The sequence below is a fragment of the Etheostoma spectabile genome, unplaced genomic scaffold (genome assembly GCF_008692095.1).
Source record: "Etheostoma spectabile isolate EspeVRDwgs_2016 unplaced genomic scaffold, UIUC_Espe_1.0 scaffold00018625, whole genome shotgun sequence".
Taxonomy (NCBI): domain Eukaryota; kingdom Metazoa; phylum Chordata; class Actinopteri; order Perciformes; family Percidae; genus Etheostoma; species Etheostoma spectabile.
In genome coordinates, this window is record NW_022604360.1 from 46,669 (window position 1) to 72,490 (window position 25,822).

At 41.0% G+C, this 25,822-nt stretch overlaps 2 non-coding genes across 2 annotated transcripts; one reads left to right on the plus strand and one right to left on the minus strand.

Annotated features, from left to right (window-relative positions):
* Positions 1–18,428: 18,428 nt before the first annotated feature.
* On the plus strand, positions 18,429–18,502 carry trnan-guu (transfer RNA asparagine (anticodon GUU)). Its single transcript has one exon. It is a non-coding gene; the product is annotated as a tRNA-Asn (tRNA).
* Positions 18,503–20,497: 1,995 nt separating this feature from the next.
* trnal-aag (transfer RNA leucine (anticodon AAG)) lies at positions 20,498–20,579 on the minus strand. Its single transcript has one exon. It is a non-coding gene; the product is annotated as a tRNA-Leu (tRNA).
* Between the last annotated feature and the right edge of the window lie 5,243 nt (positions 20,580–25,822).

The following is a 25,822-nucleotide window of genomic DNA, read 5'->3' on the forward strand; positions in this document are numbered from 1 at the left end:
ATTTCATCTGCTAGGAAGCACAATGGTTTCCCTTTGCCATTACTTTAAGCATTCCTCCAAACTAAAACAATTGCAGGAAAAGGTGATCACTTTCGGATCAACACTGTTGCTGTTGAGATTAAGTAAAACCGTCAGCATGGCAAGTACCCACTAGTAGGCTTGAGTCTATTTTAGTTTAAAACTTGTTTTCACTTAGTGTTTGGGTCAAATTTGACTTAGGTGAAGTTTCTTTATCAGAAATTGGTTTCTATTAACCAAAAATAACATGGGTGGTTATCAATGATCTTTGCTAGTAAAATGACTGCTTTCATTGAATTTTTAGGGTTTTAAATGTTTGGTTTTCCTAGGTCAATTTTTACCTGGTGGTCCAATGGAGCGCTATTGTGCTTTACAGCAGATGAGCACATGTAAAGACTCACTAAAACCCCTGCACAGATACACGGCCCCCCACAAACACACAATCATACAACCAGCAGCTGCAAACTACCTCATGTAATGGTAACATTTTGCTTTCCAACACATGGAAATGCATAGTACCAGAGACCTGCAAAAGATCACATTGTGCTCTCCAGCATAAACATGCGCACACACCTGGGGAAATGGATATGTATTGTGCTTTTCAGCAGATGGAGACATCAGTTCCTCCAGAATCTTTTGGTCTTTTTTTTGCAAGTATTGCAGTCTAAAATGCCAGATTTTTGCGCGAGCTTTTGTAAGGCTTTTTTGTCTTGCAATAAAAGTTGCAATGTCTTTTTTTAATGTTTAAAAATAACTTGACAGAAATAAAATTACTCTAGGCTAAGTTTTTGTACTAACCTTCTGGAAAAAGGCTCAGGATGCTGCAAATGTTGTAATATGAAACTGGCTGGAGGATTTAAGACAATTTGTTGAATTAATCGAATTTAAACGTGTCTGTGGCTTGTTTATCTTTACATTGTTAATTCCTCACCTGGCCTCGGACACATTCTTATGGTTTGATAAAGTATTTGACTTTAACGTATCATTGCACTTATGATTGTAGCTGTTCTCAGTTTAGGTCATCCTGGAGGGACTGACACATGTACAGTTGTGTTCAGAAGAATAGTGAATGAAACAATGAATAATGCTCAAAATCATCCTTAGAATAGCTTTTAATTCCATAACATAAATACACTGGGAACACTGTACATTTAATTCCAAATCACACTTACGTTATGACCTCAATAGTGAATGTGTGTGTGTATGCGTCTGTGTGTCTTTGTGAGAGTGTATGTGTGTGTATATATGTTTCTGTGTGTGCTTGTGTGTGTGTACGTGAGAATGTATGTGTGTGTGAGTGTGTGTATGTGGGTGTGTATGTGAGAGTGTGTGTGTGTGTGTGTGTGTGTGTGTGTGTGTGTGTAACATGGTCACCAGGAAGTCCTCCTGGTGTTCCGATACTGTCGAGATAAGCCTCTTTAAACCATATTATTCTGCTTTTTACCCTGCTGCCTTGTGGATCAAGTTCCAAAAGACAAGCTCCAATAAGCTGTGGGTCCCTTCTAATGACGGCTGTGTATATATATATACGTGTATGTGTGGGTCCCTTCTAATGACGGTTGGTGTCTTCTACTCAGGAAACCCAGGTGGTGTAGTGCAGGTGTAGTTCTGTCCAGCAGGAGTTATTCCATGCTCTGCTTTACTGAAGAATCTGATGTAGAACTGGTTTGTTCTGTAACCGGGGTGGTTCAGTGTGTAGAGCGGGCGCACGTGTATTTTGAGGTTAATTCCTCGACACAGAGACTGGCCCGAGGTCCCGTGCTTTGCGATACCAGTCCCCGGATGGGATAACTGGTAGAGCGGCCATCTTTAATTGGTGCCTATTCTTGTGTATCTGTCTTTTTATTTAGTTTTTAGTTTTTGTTTTATGGACCTTGAGTCTAATAAGGCTAAGTATAGTGTAATCAGCTTCTACAATCATAGCAGTACCATGGTCACATGATCACTATGGAAGATAGAGAAATCAACTTCTACAATCATATCAGCACCATGGCAACAGCTGTGTGATCTCTACGGAGCTTGAACATCCCACCTTAGGTTGTTACCCTCAGGCAGCGAGAATTATGAAGACACACAGACACAGACACACACACAGATACACACACAGACAGACACACACACACACACACACACACACAGACACACAGACAGAGAGCTGATGCTGCAAAGTTTCTCTGATATCTGAGCTGAGAGGTGTCAGTGGTAGACTTTATGTCTAGTGCCGATGTTTAACAAAGCATCTGCTGCTGCAACTGTCTGGTCTGCGTTGCCTTGGCGACGGTTGATTCAGACATCTTTGATTTGCTACAACTGTAAAGCTAACCTGTCCCGGCGCTGAGATCGAGTATGGTCACGTGACTGCACATCGACGTATGATTGGTGAAATACAGTAGAGAGATAATAAGACCCACTAATCGTCAAACTCATTTTGACAGCTGACCTTTGACCCTAATTAGCATATGAATGGCCCCTCCCCCTTTTCCCACACGTGTGGGCCCCTCATTTGCATATTGACCTTTGACCTAATTAGCATATGAATGGCCCCTCCCCCTTTTCCCACAGGTGTCAGGTGGCTCCTCATTTGCATATTGACCTTTGACCTAATTAGCATATGAATGGCCCCTCCCCCCTTTTCCCACAGGTGGCAGGTGGCTCCTCATTTGCATATGTATGGAAACTTTTCCTCAAACTTTTTTGACAGCTGACCTTTGACCTAATTTGTATATTCCCACACCCTCATTTGCATATGTTTGGGATCGGCCCCTTTACCCCCTCCCTTTTCTTCTCATAAACACAAGGCAAGTGTGTAGCAGTCAAAATCAGATTCTTTCACTCACCATGTCGGGGGATGACGCAGCGTCCTGCATTAGTGAAACGAGGATAACCATTTTACAAGAGCCCGGCGTAGATGGTCCCAGAAAAAGTATGCTTTTTTTGCGTAGGATCCAAAAGCCTCCGCCGCTCGACAAGCATCTGCATGATGAATGGTCTTTAGAACCCAATGGAGAGCGTGGTAGTTGGGGATATATGTTTAGGTATCAGACCGGGGAGCTGTGTCTCTATCAGCGAAGTGAAGGTAACACACTGAGGGATCTGGTGGATGTAGCCACATTATCTTCCAATGATTGGGGCGTGTTAAAGTCCATCAATCCATGGAGCGTCGGGGAGGTCTTAGAAGAGGACAAAAGATCTCTGCAATCTGGGCATAAATCATTTTCAGCTATTTGGCTGTCAAGATCCTCATCCGAGGGTCATTGGTTCTTCCATGTCAGTTACTGGCTCAAGAATAAAGAAGAGTTAAAGAAAGATGGAGCCTGTAGTGAAGAAGCTAAATGGTATTTTGTCTTGGATCTGTTCAATTCAGAATGCGGTGTTTTCAGGACTTTGTTGGTTATACCGGCTAAAGTATGGAGTGAAAAGCTGGATCAGATCAGTGAAACAATCACTTCCCTGTTTCACAGTTGCCACCTTTGGGATAATACCCTGATGAAGAAAAAGGCCCCTCTAATCCCACCCCCATCCATACGTCAGAGCCAAACCACTCCTTCCCCCCGCCCACATAGGGGATACCACACCCTATAAAACAGACAACCTACCGAGCAAAATAAAAAACGCTACAGAGAGAAGAAACATGTTCACCAACAGCGCAACCCAGAGCAGTCCGGCGACCACCATCCTGACTCTGCCGAAAAATTACAACGCGTATCCGGATGAAGATGTAATTTGTGAGAGTTCCACTTGGGAGATTGACGGACCTACACGGATTCGACATCGCCCTGATTTGACAGATCTGCTGAAAAATTACAACGCGTATCCGGATGAAGATATAATTTGTGAGTCTACCAATCGTAGCATAGCCGAATCTAGATTGGATTCGCCTCACTCTGATTTGTCAATTAATGATGTGGTAGAAGGAGGCCATGACGATCCTGACGGTTGGCTATCAGGCACTTTCTTTAAAGGTGTAAAAATAGCCGTGCTCCATCTGCTGAACAAAACTCTGTCTCTGTACCAAGTTGAGAAGTGCGAGGGGTGTCGCATTGACCATCCCAGTCAGAGACAACACCAATGCGTGAATGTGGTTCAGGATGACTTCTACAAGGAAAACTTCTACTGGTTGATGAAACGGCTCTACACCCCGAAGCTTGTTCCAGCCATTCAACACTTTCTATCCTTGCAAAACATCAGGGGAAGCTACGTGGAGATCAGAGCTACGGTGGAGGGCCTTTTACACGAGCTGAAATCAACACGCTTTATCTACAGCGCATTCGAGGAGATGTTGGATCAAGTGGACAACTACAATAGTATCACCAACGAACACTTTGACAAACTGTGTGACATGTGGTCAGGGTGTTAAATAGTAGGGAAAATGGGGAATTTCTGTGTGAAAATGTGGACTCTGATCACAAATCGCCTTGTCATCACTCAGTTGATTGAGATTTTGAGAATAGCTGTTGAGAACAGAGTTTTGAGGTCTAAAAACAACACTGTTATCCAAAATGCATACGTTGAGAGACTGGAGAGCTTGATGGAAAAAGCCAGGATGTGTTCTACCTTTATACCAGGTACACCTTGGGAGGTATGGGTGCATCAGGTGGCATTTGGGGTTGAATCTACTTTGTCAGAGAGTTTTGAGAAAATTTTCAAAGAACTAACGAGTGACAACGTTAAACCCTGGCATGTACTGGTTTTTTACACCCTGTATGTAGATGTTATCAGTCAACTATTGCAAAACAACCACTCTGTCAACGTTATGGATGAACTCAAAAAACTGCACGTTGATATGCAGCGTACTCTAGATCATTCTCTGCTAGCACAAACTCTATATATAATCACATGTTAGTAGTAACAATTGATTTTGTTAAGTTTTGTTAAAAGTTTTTAACACTGATGTATTTGTGTCTATGTATTAACATCAAATTGTTTTTTTTGTTTTGTGTGTTAGAATTCTAATAAAAAAAATTCAAATAATCAATGCATAGTCTTTTTCTCTCATTCTATTCTCAACATGTCAGAGACACGTATCATGAAAAATATTTATTACAACCCTGCACACCCAGGTAGCTTTGGTGGTGTAGAACGCCTCTGTAGAGGAGTGCATGCTGAAACGGGTGAGACGGTTGAGCGTGAAAAAGTCAAAGACTTTTTATCAGGAGAGGACGCATACACGCTACACAGACCAGTCAGAATACATTTTACCAGAAACAGAGTTTTTGTACCACGTCCTTTAAACCAATTTCAAGCCGACCTATGCGACATGCAGGCATTAGCAGATTATAATGACGGATATAATTATTTATTAACGGTCATAGACGTGTTTTCCAAAAAGGCTTACGTACGCGCTCTAAAGAGGAAAACTGGATCCGATGTGGTTGAGGCCTTTGAGTCAATTTTTGAGGAGAGTCAGACGCCCTTAAAACTACAAACCGACGCAGGAAAAGAATTTTTTAACAAGCGTTTTGAGGCTCTGATGAAAAAACACGGCATCACACATTTTTCCACAGCCAGTGATCTCAAAGCCTCTGTGGTTGAACGATTTAATCGCACTTTAAAAAGCCGAATGTGGAGATATTTCACAGCTAACAACACCATGCGATATCTCAATGTCTTACAAGATTTGGTGAAAGGTTATAATCAGAGTTATCACAGCAGCATAAAAATGGCACCTACGGATGTAACTACGGAGAACGTTGATCAAGTGTTTCAAAACCTGTACGGTAAATCTATTGCAACACAGAGGACCGAAATAATGAAAAATTTTAAGGAGGGGGACCTCGTCAGGATATCAAAATTGAGAGGTGTGTTTGATAAAAAGTATGAACAGAGTTTTACGGACGAAGTGTTTACAGTTTCAGAGTGCATACCTCGCGAACCACCTGTGTACAAACTGAAAGATTATGACGGTGAAGCCATCCAAGGTTCATTTTATGAGGCAGAGTTGCAGAAAGTAAAAAAGGATAAAGACAGAGTCTACCACGTCGAGGAGATTCTGAAACGACGTACAGTGAGAGGCGAAAAACAAGTCTTTGTACGTTGGAAAAACTGGCCAGAGAAATTCAACAGCTGGATCAAGGCGGATGAAATAATAAATGTATAAGAATCGCTGTGCTTATGTCTAGGGTATCATTTCATCATGTACGGTGCAAAGGACGATGGGTTTTACATTACCCTGCCCTCTAATGCATGCCTAAATGTCTTCAAAGATAACACGAGTTCCAGTTACCGCGTAGATTTAGCGCAACATATCGATTTAGATGGACAATGGGAGGTTGCCTTAACTGAAATATCATACCCCCACACCTGGTATCATATACCCAATGAGAATGCCTTCTTTGAATGGCGAAAGAAACCCTCGGTGGGTGAACCTGAAAGCGAGATCCAACATCAGAGGTTCAGAGGAGGTTATTATAACGACCCGGATCAGCTCAAGACAGAGTTGAATGGTTTTCTTAGGAAAATTGGTTCAGATATTACGTTGCTGTTTAGTTACATTCAAAAGAGATATGAATATTTTGCGGAAGGTCGGTACCATCTACGATTTTATCCTCCGTTAGCCTACATGCTTGGATTTGAGCCAGAAACATGGATCGAGTTTAAGGGAAAGCTGGCTCCCTACCCCTCTGATATGAAGGCGGGGTTTTATCATCTGTACTGTTACAGCGACGTAGTACAACCGCAAATAGTCGGCGACGCTTATGCCCCGCTCTTGAGAACCGTGGAAATTAAAGGATCATACGGTGACATAATCACACAGCAATTCAATCCCTGTCATTATCTACCGGTAACCAAGCAACACATTGAAAACATTAAGATTGAGATTAAATCGGATCAAAACAAACCGGTAGATTTCACCTTTGGGAAGACTATCGTGAAACTCCACTTTAGACCAAAAGTTTGATAACGGGAGTATATATGAATCATCTGATTTTCCACATCATTCAGTATCATCTAATCCTGTGACAGTGACTCACCGCTGAAGGGTGCGACAGATATCATATACAAAAAATCGTACGTTACGGTCAAAATGCCGCGCGTAGACTTGCGAGAGGATCCACACAGATTTGTACATTATTATGAAAGTCAGGTGGGAGGAAATTTGCCAGGATTTTATGGAGCCCCCGTCATGTACGGTCGTGGCATAGGGTCTATATTTTCAAGATTGTTTCGTTTTGTATCCCCTCTGGTGAAGAAAGGTTTTGCAATAGCAAAACCTCATCTTAAAACAGCCGCTAGCAACATTGCTTCGGATGTGTTCAGTCGTGTTGGAAAATTTGTCAGTGGTGACCATAAACAAGAGGGGTCTGGGGGTATTATGGTCTTGGCACGTAGACATAGGAACGCCCCCCTGGGGAACGCCTCTCAACCTCTAAAAAACACGCTGCCAGTAAAAAGAAGAAAGCAGTCGCGAGAAGGAGGCAGACAAAGAGGAAGTCCACCCTGAGCTCTGACATATTCTAATTCAGATTTGTGAGTTTAAAAAAAAATCATGGCTCTGTTACACCATAAATCCCAGAGTGCACCCTAGCGGAATTGGACTTATTCACAGCACCTATGACCCAGCAGTCCATCGAAGATAAAACATATACCGAAATTTCCCCCTTGTCAGCTATCACGGAAGGGGGTCCTATAGAATTTTTTATCCCAGGAGACGGTGAAAAGTATCTGGATCTGAACGATATATTACTACATCTCCGTGTGAAAATCACCAACGCGGATGGGACAGACTTGGCCAACGATGCGCCGGTGGGGCTTATCAATTACCCTCTGAATACAATCTTTGATCAATGCGACGTTATTTTGGGGGATAGATTGATCTCGCAATCAAGCGCCACTCACCCTTATCGTGTCATGATTGAGACGCTACTCAACTTTTCAGGAGATACGCTAGCGAGTCAGTTCTCAGCCGGTCTTTTTTACAAAGACACAGCTGGGTCCATAGACTCCAGAGTGATTGACAATGGTCCCAATCGTGGATTAAACAAGAGAGCCTCTTTCACCGCTAATTCACGGGAACTGCACCTGACTGGTCCTCTCCACGGGGATATATTTTTCTGCGAGAGACTTTTGCTGAACTCTGTTGATCTGAGAATTAAATTAACCCGTGCCAGTGACGCTTTCTGTCTAATGGGTACTAATGACTCCACGTTTCGCCTGAAAATACTGGGGGCGTCTCTATTTGCTAAAAAAGTGTCAGTATCCCCAGCCGTACGTTTGGGTCATGCAGCAGCCTTAATGAAAGGTAATGCTCTCTACCCTGTCTCACGAGTCAACGTAAAAACATACTCAATACCTGCAAACTCAAGAATATGCAGCCAGGAGAATCTTTTTCTTGGGGCTATGCCTAAATATATAGTTTTGGGTATGGTGAACCACGAAGCTTTCACAGGTAGACGAGACCTGTCACCCTTCAATTTTATGCACAATGATGTAGAGTATCTAGCTCTCTGTCAGGACGGTAAACAGATACCCGCTAAGGCCTTTCAACCACAGTTTAACAACGGACAGTCTGTTAGAGAGTTTTACAACATGTTCCTGGCTACGGGGAGGCATCTGAAGGATTTACCGTTGAGTATAGACCGAAAGGATTTTAACGACGGTTATTCTCTGTTTGTGTTTAATCTATCACCCGCTGATGACAACGATGTATTGTCACCCATATCCAGCGGTAATTTAAGATTGGAAATGAGATTCAGAGTAGCTTTACCACAGACCACTACACTTATAGTCTATGCTTGTTTTGATTCAATTCTGGAGATTGATTCAAAAAGACAGGTGCTTGTGGATTATTACTAATTTGAAGAAAAATGGATAATCTTCAGATTGAGAGTATTTTGAATCGTTTGCTGGGGATGCATTTTGTGGCGTGTGGGCCTGTGACCTATTACCCTCGCTGAATCCATCCTTTAGAACACCCGCCTACTTTATAGTCAACACACACCCTGCTCACATGCCTGGGGAACATTGGTTAGCTTTAACCCTAGAAAAGGGAGGTGTAGCCACCTTTTTTGACTCTTATGGATTTCCGCCAGACTTTGTTCACTACCCCTCAAGCATCTTACAGTTTTTGGTGAACCGTTCTCAAAACATCAACTACCACACCCGTCAGCTACAACACCCCTTGTCAACCGTTTGCGGGCAACACTGCATCTATTACCTCTGTCAACGGGCCTGTGGATTATCTTACCAACAAACGCTGTCTTTGTACAGCGATGATGTCATAAAAAATGATCAAATGGTATACGACTTTGTGAGAAAACACCGTCTCAAAAATAAAATCAACGTCGTTCCGAAACAGAACAACTGCTCTCTACAGATATTTAAAGACTGTTGCGGATAATGAAAACTTTTTTTTAAATTTGTAAACTGTATTTCATTGCTGATAAAAAAGACTGTACGCTAAAATATGTTCAATAAAAACACTTTTATTATTGAATGACAAAGTTGTACGCTACATTTATTTAAGGTGAAATACCGATCCAAGTCGGTGACAGAATAGTTTTTCTCTTTGTCTTTCTACGACTCGTGCGGGCTGTTTCTTTTCCAAACATGAAATTTTGGTCATGGTCCGTAGCCGTCTTGAGAGAGCTGTACTGGTCACGAGCTTGTACGTTTTTCACAGCTGAAGAAGGGATGTTCAAATCAGCTAGGGTATTCAGAAATTTTGACCACCCCGTTGGCGGCGCGGTTCGGGATGATTTATAAGAACGTGATAAATATTTCAATAAATCAGTCATATGTGACCCTTTCACAACTTGACCGTTATAAACAAATTCCCCCTTGGCATTCCAACCTTTGTCACTCTCGGATATTTTTTTTAAGATGTATTCGGTGTTGTTGCGATCTCGTGGAGGGAAGCTTTTTAAAACTTCAGCAATCACAAGGTCTGCATCATCCAATGTCTGAGTTGAAACCGGAGCGCTTTGATGTGACAATTCAGTCTCATCATGCCATTCGTCAGGGCGTCCCCTCTGAAGACTTAGAGTTACATGTTGCTGGTCTCTCTGACCCTGCTTCATCAAAGTTAAATATCTTTGCAATAAAGCGTTGTACTTTTTAATTTTTTCATCCGGGGTCAAACCCTGCTCATCTAATACGGCTCTCATTTTGACATCCAATTCATCCTCTACAGTTTCTCTGATGGTGGCAGGCTGTTGAGTCATGCGATTTAGCTGATGGTGCGGAACCAGAAACATTTTCTGCGCCTTCCTCAAAGACATCTTTTCACATATTATCTTCTAACGAGCCCTCCAATAAGTTCTCCGATCATAGGGATAGCGGCTGCTAGCAGCGGTAAAAGAAACCCTCCCGTCTGTTTCTTTAACACCTGATGTTTGCGTTTTAAAGTTGTTTTCTTATCAGATAACAATCTGATAATTTTTTTCTGCCTCTTCAGTTTTTTGAATTGAGAAGGTGATAAAGGGATGTTTCCCTTCAAAAGGTTTAAAGCAATCTCACACAATGCCTGGATAAAGTCTGGAGAGCTGTGAATCAGAATATCTTTACGTTTCTTGGGTGTGGCGTGGTATAAAGCCGAAAGTAAAGAAGCGTTTCTTTTTAAACGCGCCGACATGATGATCTAGCTCGTTTTATTTTGGTACATAGACGGTGGGTCGTTGGTGAGGAAGTACACAGCTCCTCAGTCGGAATCTCTCTGGGCAGACGGGTGTAAGATCTACTATTAAATACCCGTGCGGGTCTCTGGTGGCGTCTTCAAAGCTCTCTAAAAAGAATGCCTTTTGAGACGGGTAGATCTGACGGGCCAATATATTTATTTGTAGTTTGTCTCGAGGATTTTTAAACAGAACCAAATAATTGCTGTTCAAACTAATTGTGCGACTGTGTTTACCCTGATGAAACACATTTTGAGTCAACATTATAACACTCATGTTCTTGTGATGACGGTACTCTGTAAAGATTTTAACTACATCAGGATGGTCAGAGGCTTGGAAAATAACATCGTCCAAAATAATCAAATGTTTTTGATGAGGTGGAAACAAGATTTCATCGTCAAAAGAATCTGGCAATCCTTCGACAAATTGAATCTTTTTATTCAAACTCTGCAACTCGCTGTACATAGGTTGAAAAGTAGAATAAATCCAGACAATATTTTCAGGTACAATATTCATGACATGTTCACAGTTTTCAAGTACATTTTTTACAAAATAGGTTTTCCCACAACCACTAGGTCCTACAATCAAACATGAGAAGGGACATATAAATCTATGTTCAAAATCAACTTCTTCCATTCCACTCTGATGTGACATTTTAAAACAACACAAATCAATACTCAATATCCGAAGGGCAAAGTTGTACCATCGGCAAAGAGACGTCTCTTGTCATACACCACTTTAAACTTTTTTCGTAATGATGTGTTTTTCAAGACAAAGTCCTTTTTATTGCGACTAATGGTACGTTGAGGGATCTCAATCACCCTCTCCCCCGAATCGTTGAGGTAACCTTCTACCAGATCTTTGAGGCTATCAAAGTTTATCAGCTCACAGCACTCCTGAGTCAGTGTGATGCCTTTGATGCGCATTGCTACTTTCTTTTTGTTTTTTGTCTGGTAAGAGTAGCTTTTTGGACCCGTGGCTGCAAACTCCTGGATGGTATCACCTCCAAGTTCATCAGTCAAATCCCCTAGATAATTACCCATCTCTAAAGGCGTCTCGCCCTTCTTTACCACATAGATTAAACTATCGGTGTCGATGTAGAGGATCTTTTCATTCAACCGCTCTAAATAGCTGTAGAGTTTTAGACGCGCGTGTGCCGTGGTGAATGCAGCAACAAATACATTGTTCTGTTTACCAGGCGGGCGAATGCATTGATCTGTGTATCTCCATCTAATTAAGGCCCTTTCGTTGTCTAGAACGTTAAAGTATTCGACCTTGTGTGTACCCGAAAAAAGGTAGGAGAAGAACTCTTCAGATTCTGAGATGATGCTGGTGTGTAGTAAGTTGTCTCTCTGTGCAAACTTTCCCCAAAGACTGTTGAGACATAATTTAGCCACTTGTCTCTTGGCTGAATTTGTTTGAATTTTCCCAGCGTCTAACAGAATGCCTTGATTCGTATGATAATCCCTGATGTATTTTTCTCGGCTTTCCTGATCCGTTGCATCTGGAGGGTACCCCGATGCTTCCTGTTTACCTTTGAGAAAGCTGTGGATGTAGTTGACAAACACAGAGTCGCTAGTTTTATCAAAGTGCCACACTTCTGTGATTTTTGCCACTCTGTACCCTAGCTCGAGGGCCTTGTTAAATTCAATAGTGACCCACACCCCTGTGAGGGCTCTGTCTTCATCACCGTGACTACACGGACCCTTTTGGTTGTTGGCTTCGGCGCAGGTACGACAGAGAGGGAAGTTTAATTTACCGGTTGAGCATTTGTACGGTAAAACAGGGAAAAAGAGCCCTCGTGGTGGGTAAACGGTGGCTCTGATTAACCCAAAGTAGTCACGAGGATCCCCAAAATCTTTGTAGATGATGGTAGGATGTCCTAGGGGAAACTTTTGCGTACTCATGACGTAGGGATACAGTGAGCAAACGTCAACGTAATACACACTCTCATCATCCGCTGCCGTATGTCTCAGTTTTAATGCACTCGTCCGACCCCCATACAGAGCGTTTCGCGGTACGAGCGGTTCTGGGAAGTTGAAATGTTGGAGAAAGTTCACTACGTCGGCGGATTTTTTCATTTTACGCCAGGTGTGTTCTCTCATCACAATGACGCGAAGGTTGTGTTCAGACTGTAACGCCCTCTCTCTCTCATCACTTTTTGCATGCAACTCCCCAAAGGACACCCCTCTTAGTGGACACATCTCTGTAGGATTAAAACATTCTGGGCAACCGTGATAAAAACACCCGTGAAACTCCCACGCATATTTTATACCATCAATCTCTGCATAGCCGTCTACAAAATAACGGCCAAACTTTGCTTCGCCGCCATTGAGAGCATGTTGGATAAAGTTTTTTTATCATGCATTACCCATTCCATCCATTTGATGGATTCGTTTGAGAATCTTTTACACTGCTCTGTGTAGTTGTCAGGGCTTGGGATGGCTAGAGTTTTAGGTTGCAGAAAATTGGTTAGAAACACCTTCATGCAGGCTGATGCAATGGTAATGGTGGTGAAAGGGTCCACGCCTGTCTCGCTGAGAAACTGCTCCCTGAATTTAGCACATCCTGTCTGTAGTATGACAACGTCGTTTCTACAGTAATACAAGGCTTCCTTTTTAAAGTCAAAGACACCCTGACTGGCTTCGCTGTACCATCTGTAAAACTCCTCCTGCTCACTCTTTGTCATGCGTTCTACACCGTAATCAGACGGCGGGGGGTAAGGGCCTACGTATGTGAGGTGTTTTCCTGAGCTGAATCTGTGCGGGAAATGCCCTTTGGCCTGATCGGTAAAACCCAGAGCTTTGGGCATGTTGCTCAGACGCATCGGTAGAAAAGAAAGAGAATCGATGAACCTGAGTTGATAATCAGGTTCCTCAAAACTGAGGATTTTACAACCCGTCATGAGAATGTTCTGTGGGGCTGCTTTCTCTTTCAGTATACCTTTTAAAACTAGGTAGCTGTCAAATCCGCGAGCGTTATGCGCTATAAACACATTTCTCCGGTAGCGATTCTTCCTGAAATGCAGGAGAAAACGTCTAACGCAGTCTAGCCCGTAAAACACCTTTTCTTCACCTTTCAATGTTTTTGCATGCACTAGAAAGGGGATGTGTTCGTTCTTCTCATTGACAAATGTTTCAAAATCGTAAAAAACCAAACCAATGTCTTTGGTCTCGCCGACAATGGGCTGGATGTAACACAGGTGGTTGTCATCCAAATTTTCAGAACCGGACGGTTCACCACACATTCTACATTTAGTTTTGCTGCAACTATGTCCATCTTTGCCGGTAGTCATATTAACGTAGTAGCATAGCTTGCATATTTTGCATTGTTTTACTTGATCGCATAAACTAAAAGCCCGTTTGTTCATAACACATGGCTTAGCCTCTTTGTGTCTAGCAAAACAGGATTGTGAACGGCACGACCTCTGACAATCTGAGCATTTCACGGGTTTGAGCTCTTGTGTAGGGCATATGGGGTCCATACAGACTTGACAGTAACCTTTACAGCAGTGCACATAGGGATTACTTAAACCCTTGTAACAGTGATTACAGACAAGTTTTGTGCCAATAAAGGCTTTGAGATTTTTAATCCCGTAGTAGTGATTTTGCAATAGGAATAAAAACAGAGGTTTCGAGCCATCGGCAAAGTCTGTTGCAAAATGTGAGAGGGGTTCGTTATGAGATGTTCTGTAAAACACTACAATTTTGCGTTTCAAAATTTCCTCAAATCTGTGTATGTCACCAAAAGTGACGGGGGTCTTATCATCTAAACCAGCCTGACGCTGTAAATCTCTCCCCAGGCTGTCACATTGAACATCTGTGAATTCGGGATGGATAACGTGTGAAAGGCTGACGGTGAAGCAAAGCTGATCCTCTCTGTCATCTACAAAATAGAGATGCTGCCTTTTCTTTTTGAGAATTTCACAATCTAATGTTTTCTCCAGCTTACGTTTGGCCCCACCCGTAGGGTTCCGGACAATGTGAGCGATTAATTCTACACCTTCGTCAGCGGCTATGCTATTGTTTGACTGTACTATACGATCAAGCAAGCCTTCAAAAGCAGGAAGAATGTTTGAACCTTGAGCATCGTTGGTGACTGAAACACAATCACGCACATTCTGACCTATCACCTCCAGTTGAATTGCATCACCCCGACTAGCTTGTGATTCCACCTCGCTGGCTAATCCTCTAATTACACCCATCACGTTTTGATAAAATGTTGCAATATTTGCAACATTACCCGTTTGAGGAAATGTAAGCGCACGTCTCATGACTAGAGTGTTAAACCGATCATAAGAGGCTGATTCTATCTGACCGTCAGGAGCGGAGCCATGCTCCTGCTCCAAACCCCCACCCTCCTGGCGAGATTGCGACTGTGATATATGTTGCTCGTTTTGGGGTTCGTTTGATGAGTTAGGGGGTGATATGTCTGGTTGATTTAGAGTTTGTAGTATGGATTCTATGTTGTCGAAGGCGTCGCTGTTTTGATTTAAACTTTGGAAAGCGTTTTGTGGTTCTGAAGGCGATTCAATTTGTACATCTTCATTTCTGAATATTGGTAAATTCCTTAATTCCTCTACGGCTATCTGCAAGTCGAGAGGGATTTGGGGGGCAGAAGGTGACTGTGATATACGTTGCTCATTTTGAGATTCGTTTGATGAGTTAGGAGTTGATATGTCTGGTTGATTTAGAGTTTGTAGCATGGATTCTATGTTGTCAAAAGCGTCGCTGTAGTTTTGATTTAAACTTTGGAAAGCGTTTTCTATGTCCTGAAAATGATTTTGTGGTTCTGAAGGCGATTCGATTTGTACAATGTCATTTCTGGATGTTGGTAAATTCCTTAATTGCTCTACGGCTATTTGTAAATCGAGAGGGACTTGGGATAAGAGCGAAGGAATAGAAGAAGTTGAAGGATTATGACGTAACTGTTCTACAGCTAACACAATGTCAAGAGGGACTTGGGATAAGGCTGAACTAGATAAAGAATCAGAATCACTATCCATCTTTAAAAAACAAAAACATAACAAAACAAATAAAAACAAAATGAAAAAAAAATGAAAAAAATCATTTACATGTGTAAAATATTACAACATTTTTTCGCAAATGGTTGTGAATGATGCAATTATAGATTGCATTAGCTGGACAACCATCCGGTGTGTTTCTAACTGCTGAATCCCTCTCTGCAGTCTCGCTCTACTCTCTACAATCCCCTCTGGTGAACAGTCGATTGAATCCTCGAAAAGTTGACGGACGATCGCTGATTTGACACGTTTTCGCTGTTTAGTGGGTCTGGAAGGATCCCTCTTAATGTTGGGTGTGGTAAACCTCGCAGAAGAGGAAGTTTGAGGTTCCTGTCTTCTGGGAGGAGAGAAAAATATAGGTTTTACCGGTGCTGCTTGCTGTCTGATGGGGGTCAGTGGGTATAGTCGAAACGGGGGCACCGTCCTCACTGGTGTTGAGACCATCGGCGAAGAGTCTGTTGATTATAATAAAAGAAAATGTTAGCATTATAATTCGTTAATATCATTTTAGTTAGACATAAAGTTTTTGTTTCAGATTCTGAATTTACCCTAAAAAATGGGGAAATTAATAAAATATTTACTAAAATTGTATTTACAATGTTTAGCCATTTAATCATTTACATATTTATGTTATACATTCAATATAATAATCTTATAATCTTTTTCAACTATCAACCTTTGAGCAACCCTCCGGCCCATGTGGGGCAGTAATGAGGCATTTCGTTGTGTGACAACCTCGAGAACAATAAGAACCAATGAGAGCTTGTTACGTCAACGTCGTCATAGCACTGCGACCAAACACCCAGAAACTATGATTTCATTTGAACACAGACGCGGTAAGTGATAGTTCCTCCGACGGAGGCTTTGAGAGTGTATTACATTCAAAATCTTAAAAAGTACCTGATATGAACGCGTCAGATCCTTGTGCCGGAGGTCCCCGAGGGCTCTCGATTTTTACCCCGGTTTGTGTTGCTTTCGACGGGTTCTTTAACACGGGAGTGGATAGATGCTTTGTCTTCATACGACGTTTGCCGCTCGGTTTTGGATCGCTTCTGGCATCCTGAATTTCTTCCAAAGATTCCTTGTAGCATCCGTCAGCAAAATCTGTAAGTATATATATTGGTTAACCTTCAATATGTTCGATTCTTGATGTGTGAGTTTTTAAATAATAAAAAAAAAGACGTACCAGATTGCCTTGTAAGATCGATCACTCTCAAATCCACAGCTGTTAGTAAAATATGAATAATTCTGATTAAAAAAAAAAGCACAGTCCAACGTTTAGACAATTAATAGGAGACATAAAAACTTGTTAAAAATAAATTATATTATTTACCTCTGTCCATGGTTGCGTGGTTTTGCTAGAGTTGAGTTGAGTTGAGCCGGTGTCTGTCTCTCTTTCTCTCTGAAACTGTTCACTCGGGGTGACACATTTATACCCAGCGTTTGGTTTATTTTTCCCTCCAAATAATTGTATAGGATTCATACGGAACAAAACTATATGTCAATCTAAGAATCACGTCATTTAAGTTCATAAGGAAACGTATAATTTGACGCATACCAGAGAGAGTTTCTCACGTTTAGGGTCAACCGTGTGATTGAACGCTCTATGCAGTCAGATCTTCATGACGAGCTGTCTGGATGTTCGATACCATTCAAGTGTTTTTTACCCTTAGTGAGAGATGATTTCTTAAAATGTGGGGTAGAGCGTGACTAATACATACCACACATACCAGAGAGTTTCTCACATCACTGTGACAGTGTCATAAAAGTGTCAATTTAGTTGGATTAAAACCAGTACAGTGTTTTTACCATAATTGTGAAATAACAACCAACACATTTGTTACCTTAACATTGGATAACTGAAAGAATCTGATTTTGACTGCTACACACTTGCCTTGTGTTTATGAGAAGAAAAGGGAGGGGGTAAAGGGGGACCCCAATAGGCAGATTAGTTAGACTATCAGGACACACACACACACACAACACACACACACACACACACACACACACACACACACACCACCCCCTCCAACACTTTGAGCAATCCTCAGTCACTTTTAGCATTGAACCATATAACATGTATGACATAGAACAAAGGGGGCCGATCCCATATGCTAATTAGGGTGTGGGAATATACAAATTAGGTCAAAGGTCAGCTGTCAAAAAAGTTTGAGGAAAAGTTTTCCATTCATATGCTAATTAGGACCCCCTGACATGCGTGGGAAAGGGGGAGGGACCATTCATATGCAAATGAGGGGCCCACACGTGTGGGAAAAGGGGGAGGGGCCATTCATATGCTAATTAGGGTCAAAGGTCAGCTGTCAAAATGAGTTTGACGATTAGTGGGTCTTATTATCTCTCTCATATACATATTAATCTTTGCAGTCATTGGTATGCAGGTCACTTGATGTAATACAAGCAAATACATAAGGCCCCACCCAACAGTTTTGTGATACGTGGCGTGCAACTGTATGTCAATGATCAAGCTTGTTGCTGTGACCAAGAAACCACCAGCAAAATGACTGATACATCATCAGTTCTGAAATTTTCTTGGATGCCAAATATTTGAATTGAAAGTCAGAATCCAATTGACATGTAAGAACAAGACAATGCACGTCCAGCTTCTACATTTCCACATGAGTCAGCTTCCCCAATTTCTGAGTAACAGGAAAATAGCCTGATAAGCAGACATGTGCAGCTCAACCTCAAAAAGCCATAAAGCAAATGCTTGTGGCTTAAAGATCGAGCTCCCGCTCATAAAACCTCAGACAGGAGCAGTCTCTGTGGCGCAATAGGTCAGCGCAGTCGGCTGTTAACCGAGAGGATGGTGGTTCAAGTCCACCCAGGGACGTTTGTTGCTTAAATAACCTGGAGTGAGCCAACTCTGGGAATTATCCTTCTGCAGAAGACCATAGAGCAGCCCAAATACAACCCAAGTGGCCTTATGTCTGGTGATATTAACAAACGTAATGTTAGTCACGGTCCCTGTGTGTGTCATGTGGAGAGCTGTTATATTATACTATCACTTTTTACTGACAAAATCAAGTCTTTGTTTTGGTAAAAATATTTTGTATCAAATGTTTCCTGTTGTCAAATGAGATCGGAAAGCTGAATCGGGCCGTGGAGCCGTGAAAAGACCCCATGACAATCTACCTGACCATAGTCTTTCAAGTAAGTGACAAATCCAAGCTGCATTTCCTCTTTCAAACTGCATTTCTTTTTTACCAATATTCAATTTCTAATTTTGACAAAAGTAGTCTGTTGTCCAATAAATGGTGGAAACTAGGCTTATCTGCTGTCACTTTTGACCAAAAAATTCAAGTTCCAATCTTGGTAAAATGTTTTGCTTCAAAAGTAGTCTTTAGTCCAATATAATCAGAAAGCTCAGTCTGGCAGTGGAGCCATAAAAACACTACATGCCAAACAAACTTCTTAACGGTTGGCTTTTGAGTCACTGACTGATCACATTTACTTGATGGAAAATTGCTAATAAGGTATGTTTACGTGGCTTGTTGGTCTAGGGGTATGATTCTCGGGTGCGAGAGGTCCCGGGTTCAACTCCCGGACGAGCCCTGAAGCAAGGTGCTGTTCCAACCCTAATCTGTACTTTAAAATCCAGTTTATTGTTAAATTAACCCAGATTAGGAGCCAGCACAATTGTAGTACAGCATGTTGGCAATTTTCATGTCCTGCTTCAACTGCACGCAATAGAAAAAAACTGGGAAAAGATATAAGGAACAATGAGCAGGACATGACTCTCCTTGTTCATTGGTCTAGGTTTATGATTCTTGCTTAGGGTGCGATAGGTCCTGGATGAGACTGCTTTGCATTTAAGTAGAGGAATGGATTGAATAATCTGGTTTAGTTATTGAATTGATGGAAAGAGGTCACGCGCGAGGCAAATTTATCACAATACTACTATCACTTCTTAGTGGCAAAATCAAGTCGCTTTCCAGCCGCTGCATTTATCAATGTCCGATCATTCTTACTCTCTGATTGTGTGATACGAACGTTTCATGAATCTCACGTAAAGCCTGTCGTAAAAGGATTTCTGCGCTCATATCTACCCCAACTCTTTTTTTTGTTTCATGTTATGTCTCGGCAAGAAGTATATGCTTTTGGGTTGTCTGTCCATCTCTACATCAGAATAAAAATACTTGATTGATCCTGGAAGGGAAACTCTGGAAAAAACTTCTCCTTCAAGCCAGAGTTGAACCAGCAACCTAAGGATTTCAGCTTTTGCCTCTACAGTCCTTCGCTCTACCACTGAGCTATTGAAGGGAGCTATGCATGTTCCCGCGCACTTCCCATTCTTGTGAATGTGATAACACAGGGCCCCCTGGAGGACTTTCAGTGATAGAGCGCATTTTCAGTCTCAATGCCCAGATGTATTACAAGATTTGAAGTGAACATTGTATTGTCCAGCGATGGTGGTATAGTGGTGAACATAGCTTCCTTCCAAGCAGTTGACCTGGGTTTGATTCCCAGCCATCGCAGTAGTTTTCTTTGAGTTATGTTACTTGCTTTTTTTTACAAGAAGTCAGCAGAAAGGTTACTTGCCCAACCTGGTTTGATATAATCTCTTTGAGCTGCATGATTATGGCCAAAATGATAACGACAAATACTTTGATCAATATGGAGATCACAATTAATAATCACATTATTTGTTGATTTTCTACTCCAAAGTGCTGGAAAGGATGGTTTCACCAATTGTTAACCTCAGGTTACAAGGAACAATCTCAGCAAGGTGATTGATGAATGATTCTAGTTACTTCACCAAGTTCAACCCGATGATACAGCTGTAAGACATCACCTTGGTTGGCTTCCAGCTGTGTAATAAAGTAGATGACAGTGGTGGGATTTGAACCCACGCCTCCAGAGAGACTGGAGCCTTAATCCAGCGCCTTAGACCACTCGGCCACACTACCTGCAAGCATCAGCTCTCCACATCGTGACAAACACTGGCACCGTAACTACTGGTACGCTTGTTAATGTTATTGGAAAAAAAAACCTTTGCAAGGAAAAAGCCAATAGCTACATCCCCTGAAGATTTTCAGATTTTTTCGAGATAGACTTAGACTTATCTTTATTAATCCTTTTGGGATGACTCCCACAAGGATATTGAAATATCACTGAATAAAAGAAGAAACCTGGCTAAAACATGTAATGTTAATGTTGTATATGGCTTCAAAACCTGTAAATGCAACTGCGGTGGATGGAAATCAAACCTGGGCAAAATGATTGCACTGCTAATGGTATAAATCATAGTCAATAAGTAACACACCTGTTGCCTTTCTAGTGGACAATACAACGTTCACTGCAAATCTTGTAACACAGACAAGAAACACATTGGTGGCTTCCAGTACCTATGAGATAACACAATATTGTTTGTGAAGGCACATCTGCAATTTGGTAAGCCTTGAGGTGTCATTTGTTTGCTGCCACTCTTAAAGATCACCTTTCGTTGTCGGCAGGACTTGAACCTACGAGGGGAGACCCCAATAGATTTCTAGTCCATCGCCTTAACCACTCGGCCACAACAACCTGAAAAGCAGCATTGATATGTTTGCTCAAATGTTCATAAACTTTAAACAAATTGCAAATCGTAGCTCCCTGTATCTGTGGATCCTCGTGGAGGAAGCTTGATTGATTGATATGCTCCCTTATTTGTACCATGACAGAGATCTAATATTTTTTCCAATTGGGTTGGGCAAGTAACCTTTCTGGTTACTTTGTGACAAATAAAGCAAGTAACCACACAACGAAAATTACTGCTATGCTCACCACTATACCACCATCGCTGGACAAAGCATTTGGTATACTTAAAGGTTGGCTTTTTCCTTTTTATTAAATTAAGGCATTAAGATCTTCTAAAAGATGATTTTAATTCCTCTTTTAAGTCAACTTCAGCATGGGTTCCTAAACGCATGCTTACCACTGTATGCATGTATACCTGCATGCATTTCAAAATGTAGGCCAAGTATGTACTTTAAAAAAAGAAACAGAGCCGTATTGACACAAAAAAAGATTTTTCCAGCAGAAATCACCATTTTAAAGACACACAGTAGACCTACAATGAATTGTAATTGCACTGCTTGAAAATAGTAAGAACCTTCTTCATCACAAACCTGATGGTGCAGTACTTGATCCACATGGATCCACTTGCTGTCCCTCTGGCTGTTCCTCTCTCTGTCCCATTTAAGGTTTCTTCCTCCTCACTCTCTTCTTCATGCTCTTTACCCTCTTCTTCACCTTCCTCACCCTCTGGAATATCCCTCTTTGTGTCAGAGCCCTCACTTTCATCACATGCCCTCTCTCCAAACTCCCAAAACTCCTCTGGCTCTCCCTCTTCCTGCTCTTCAGTCCCTTGATTTGTTTCTCTCACTGCTGTTTTTCTCACTTTCTGTTTATTGGGGCTCTATATCGCTTCCTCGTTTTCATGGTAAATATTAGAAGAAGAAAAAACTTAGGGGTATGCATTACATTTCCCTCCCTACTCAACACGGACATGAAGCCTGTTGATTACTTTACACAAATGTAGCTATTTGTTATCGCAATGCAACACCAAAGAGGAATGAAATTACGTTTTAAACATCACAACATTGTGTAGACCTAGCAAGGAATGTGACATTTGGATTTTTGCTTCTGCTTCGATGAGTTTGATAGATAGATAGATAGATAGATAGATAGATATTTATTGATCCAAAAAGGGAAATTATAGTGTTACAGCAGCGTACAACAGTCACACAGTACAGACTAAAAATAAATGAATATACGTACAATATACATGAAAAAATAATAATAATACACAGTAAAAACTGAAGTGTTAATTTAACTCCTATAGAGTTGAAATTGACTCCGTTTCAGATAACATTTGGTCCCGCTCAAATCAGTGTAAAATTAACTCTTTGGTCAGTGTTAGTTTTTAGAGTTAATTCTACTCAATATTGTGTAAAAAATAACAATGAAATGTGTAAATGTATTTAACACTGTAGTTTAATTGCACTGTTAAGAGTAATATGATCACACTGTAGAGTTAATTTTTTATTACAATTTTTACTACAATTTTCCTTTAAAAAATGACACTTTGAATGTAATATTTACTTTTCATTTCTCAGTGATTTAAAAAATTATAAATCATAAGATGCAGTGTTACTGAATTATAGAACTATCAACTACAATCAAATGAAAACAAGCACAATCACAATAGATCACAGCGCTCACCATTTATTTTAACAAAAAAAAGAAAGCATTTCGATGTCAGTGAAATTACATTGCAAACCCATTGCCTTGTCTCTGACAGAAACATATCTCTTCATCATAAAATGTTTACCAGAGAAAGCAATATGGCACGATGAGGAGATTGTGTCATTCCCTCCATATGACATTGACATGTATGCAAAAGGCTAGGGTAATGCAGGTTGTCGACATGAAAAAAATAATCCTGCTTTGATTTGATCACCTCATAAGCATGAAAATGTTCTTGAAAAGTTACTGTAACTAAAGGCACTGTGAGTAGCAACAGTTTTTCAAACATTATCAGAACTGACTCAATCTGATAAAACACGGGCACTTCAGATTCACTTTCCCACAGATAACCAAGTTTGGTCGATAAACAACCCATTATGTTTAGCCCAATTAACCTTCATAACCTGAATGCTGATGGGCACTTGCATTGCCATAGCAATTCCAGAACCTCCTTTTACCATATTTAAAGACACCATTTTTCCTGGACCAATGTCAAACCGACTAAAAGTTGTTGAATTTCGCCAACTATATGCCATATGAATCTGATGCTTTTTTGCAAGCGTTTTGGTAATATTTTTAAACGATTTAAGCTGTTTTTTGAAAAAATTATGCTTGCCTTCATACCTCATACACCAACTATGAGGACAGGCCCAATTTTTTGGATGCAGCGGGGATAGTGGACAAGAAAATGATGCTTTGGTAAAAGGTTTTTCTGAGGATACAACTTTTTTAAACAGTGTGTGGTGATCCACAATTAAATGTTTTAAATATACACTAACCTTGAGATAACATAGGCGAGAATATGATGTTTATTATTTGAAGAAGTAAAAGAAGCAGGCTCCAGTGTTGGTCAGTAGAAGTAAACAATCTCCAAAGATAAGAGGAACATTCTAAGTAAGCACCAGGACTGAACTGCATTCAGTCCCAGATCATTAGATCCTTCACTTAAATAACAGCTACAGGTCTGTTGTTTCTCTCCATGAAACCATAATCAAAACTTTGTATTCTTGAATGTATTTCTGCTGATGTAACATGCTTTTCCTTCAAATACAGAAATAATAACTTCAATTCGTACTGGCCCACCCCTTCTAACACATCATGCATCACATCAACTGAGAAGTTCTCTGTTGTGTGAAAATACTCCAATGAATTTAATATGCATGAACTTTTCACACCAAAAACGTAGGGAAGGGATGGATTACAAGCCATTTCTTGACAGTGAGCAGTGTGTACATCTTTGGTGCGCAAAACTATTTTGGAAGAGTCTTCAGAGAATTCTGTCTGAAAGTCCTCCTTTTCCGCTAAACAGAACCTGCAACAGTACCTTGCACTGAAAGACTCCACTAGACCAAACAAACAATGCAATCCCAATTATCACCAGTAACCTGCACTACAGTGCCACGAACAAACCATTGTATAATGGAATCTCAATACCATCACTCTCTAACACTTTAATATCTCGAACATGGGAGCAAAAATTTCACTAAAACCATAACTTTAACATCTTGAGCATGAAATAAGGCGCACAGGTGTATGTTAGCTAAAAAAGAATTCCATTTTGGAGAGAAGTTTCTTAAAGTAAAATATACTCCACCTAATTTATGAATACCTCGCTTTGGACCCAGAGGGTTGGCGACCTCAAAGTCATCATAGAACATCTGGATCTGTATTGTCTGCTTCTCAGTTGAGAACAGGGGGTGACTTTTTAAAAAAGATCCATCACAAATATCTCTCAGTCTAGAGTCGCTGGTTGCTGAGCTTTGCAACATTTCTGCAACATACGGACTTTAAATATTGACTGCAGTGTAGATAAAATTGGAATATACATGAATTTATCTTGAACTACTACTGATCATATGTTCCAGTCTTTTTATTTCGTCTTGTGTCAAATCTTGAACCAATCACACATTTCAATTGGTTCAACCATTCCCACTTGTCAGTCATAAATTTTGATCGTTTGTATTCCGATTTAGAATTGTGAAAGGATTCTCTAACCCCTCAAAACACGCCTCAACTTTCTTGCACATTTCCGTTTCTCTTTCATTACTAAATACATGCTTTATCACTGTCTCTTTAGCATGCTGATGGATATCTTGAACAATCTCTTCCATGGAAGTCACTACAGAATTCAGTGTACTTTGAGCAACACCTGCTACCTTTAGATCAGAAATTACAGCTGAACAACTATTTACAATGTATGGCGAAGATAACTGTGACTCGGCCTCTAACTCTTCAGTCGACTCTTCAACATGAAAACATTACTTGTATTGATGGTGCTTTGAGGATATGAAAGATCAGATTCCACAGAATCAACTAAACTGCTTCCATGGCACTTATTAAGATGCTTTCTTAAACCTGAAAAACTACTAAAGAACGTGAGCATCCTTCTTGACCACACTTCAAAAAAAGAGTCCTGCCTGTACATAGTCCATGAATTACCTTAAAGTGCTTAACAAGGTTGTTTGGACTTCCATGGTCACTTTTGCAAAGAAAACACTTCATAGTTTTATCTCAACTAACGCACCATTCTTGCTCGCAACTCCGCAACTCTAGGGGTCTCCTTTGTCCCCCCATGTCGATGTTATAGATGGTTGTTTGCACAAAAGTGAAAAAGCTGCTCAGGGAAGAACTGTATGACGTACCAAAGACGTAATGGGCTTTGAAGAGTTCGTCAAAAGCGCCAACTGAACCTTTTGCCTTGCATGGAAGTGCATTCTTGTCAACCACATGAAGAAGGAGTGAATGGTGCTTTGTGTGGATCCCTGGGCGAGAAGGTAGGGCTGACTGCTTTGGGTGATGCTGCTGCACACTGGTTCCAACCTACAACAAAACACATTTAACAGAATTGTTTTAGTGACTAATTTCTGACAATAGATCAGATCACCTCAAACTGTGCACAAGATTGAAGTGATGGAAGTATATT